We start from the raw sequence: 2,500 nt of genomic DNA on the forward strand, positions 1-2,500 counted from the left end.
CATGTGCCTGGTTTTGCCATGCCTGGTCACATATATGTGTTTTTCAGAGAGCGGCCCCACATGAAATAACTTTGTTTTCTGTGTCCTCATCTGAGCAACCAGATCTAGAGAGAGGGAGGAGGAAATAGCCTGTTCCAGAACATGGCACACACACACACACACACACACACACTTCCAAGCACTTATCTGCTACATGAGCGTGGAGACACAGAACAACCTCGAAACATGTACCCTGGCACCAGGGACAGAGAGAGAGAGAGAGAGAGAGAGAGAGAGGAGAGGAGAGAGAGAGAGAGAGAGAGAGGAGAGAGAGAGAGAGAGAGGATGAGAGAGAGAGGAGAGAGAGCGAGAGAGAGAGAGAGAGAGGAGAGAGAGAGAGAGGAGAGAGAGAGAGAGCAGTGGTCCAACCCCCATTCTCTCAGTGCGTCCAGAGAGGAGCAGGAGAGGCAATTTGGCAGCGTCCAGAGTACGGGCTCTCCATTGCGCTCTCTGCAGTAGCCATTACACTCACAAACCATCTGTCTAGTCCTGTCAGACTGACCACTGGAGATTAGGGCCATATCTACACACACACACACACACACACACACACACACACACACACACACACCAACTTGGATACACAAATTCCTGTGCATACAGACGTGCACACAAACACGACATTGTGGCCATGTACAGTATTGGTTGGCAATAACATGGTCTCTTGCCCAGCAGTAAGGCTGGCCCACCATCTTGGCTCAAAGGGAGGGAGGGGATGGCCACCATCTTGCCTCAAAGGGAGGGAGGGATGGCCACCATCTTGGCTCAAAGGGAGGGGAGGGATGGCCACCATCTTGGCTCAAAGGGAGGGAGGGATGGCCACCATCTTGGTTAAAAGGCAGGGAGGGATGGCCACCATCTTGGTTAAAAGGCAGGGAGGGATGGCCACCATCTTGGTTAAAAGGCAGGGAGGGATGGCCACCATCTTGGCTCAAAGGGAGGGAGGGATGGCCACCATCTTGGTTAAAAGGCAGGGAGAGCAATGGGGAAATATGCACAGAGATGGCAACTAGGGGAGCCTGAGCCAAGCAGAATAACTGTAGAACTGTAGAATCACTTATCAGCAGAACAGATCAAAGATAACTTGTTTGCTAATCGTACATAAATAAACTAATAAATAAATAAATATAGCACAACTGTGTGTGTGTGTGTGTGTGTGTGTGGCGGGAGGAGTTGTGTGTGTTAGGGTAAAGGAGGGGGGACTAAGGCTTAACCATGCATGTCAATGACCCTGCCTGCCAGGGCAGGACTTCAGCTCTGTGAGGGGAGCTTACATGAAGCAGAGGACACACACACACACACACACGTACACACACACACACATACACAAACACGCACACGCACACACACACACACACACACACACACACACACACACACACACACACACACACACCCACAGCCAAACACGCACACACACACACACACACCACACACACACACACACACACACACACACGTACACACACACACACACACACACACACACACACACACACACACACACACACACACACACACACACACACACACACACACACACACACACACACACACACACACACACATATCCTATTAATTAAACTCCACATGTAGTCTGGCATCCTGACAACCCAGCACTCTCCCAGGAGGACAAGGAAGTAGAGCGAAGGAGGAAGGGAGGAGAGAGGGATGCAGAGAGGGAGGGAGAGAGGGAGGAAGGGAGGGAGAGAGGAGAGAGAGAGAGGGAGGGAGGGAGAGAGGGATGGAGGGAGGGATGGATAGAGATATGGATGGAGAGGGAGAAAGGTAGGGAGAGGTGGAGAGAGAAGGAGGGAGACGAGAGAGGGATGCAGAGGAAGGGAGAGAGGGATGGAGAGAGGGATGGAGGGAGAGAGGGAGAGGGAGATAGGGGGGAGAGAAGGAGGGAGTGAAAATGAGTGGTCAATAGGCCTAGTTGGATTATCCTGGGAGGCGGACCATGACTTTTACACTTTCCACACGGCATGGTGAGTGCAGCAGAGGGATGGAGGGATGGAGGGGAGGGAGGAGAGGGAGAGGGAGAGAGGGGAGAGAGGGATGGAGGGAGGGAGAGGGAGAGGGAGAGAGGGAGAGAGGGATGGAGGGAGGGAGAGAAGGATGGAGAGAGAGGAGCATGACTCTCACACTCTCCACACGACATGGTGAGTGCAGCAGAGCGTAGGCTCCGCCTCATAACGAGCACGCAGGAATCGACTTAAACGAGAATGTGTGCCCAACAGGATCTAATAATCAGCTTCCCTGGGAAGGCAGGGGCCACTGACCTAGGATCAGGCTGGCTGGATATCTGGCAGGGGGATACAGGTTTTATTTAGCTATATGTTTTGTTTATTTGTTAGGGACCAAGTACAATTTAATACATAAATGTTGCCATTTGACACAGAGTTAGCCTTGGGCCAATTTACATCTGCACTTAGCGTAAGCACAAGCCGTTAGTGTCAGC

At 51.9% G+C, this 2,500-nt stretch overlaps 1 protein-coding gene across 1 annotated transcript in view; it reads right to left on the bottom strand.

Annotated features, from left to right (window-relative positions):
- Positions 1–2,500, bottom strand: part of LOC121696129 (CUB and sushi domain-containing protein 2-like) — a 31,684-nt gene that overhangs the window by 28,043 nt on the left and 1,141 nt on the right. The window lies entirely within an intron of this gene.

Source organism: Alosa sapidissima, chromosome 21, assembly GCF_018492685.1.
Source record: "Alosa sapidissima isolate fAloSap1 chromosome 21, fAloSap1.pri, whole genome shotgun sequence".
Taxonomy (NCBI): domain Eukaryota; kingdom Metazoa; phylum Chordata; class Actinopteri; order Clupeiformes; family Clupeidae; genus Alosa; species Alosa sapidissima.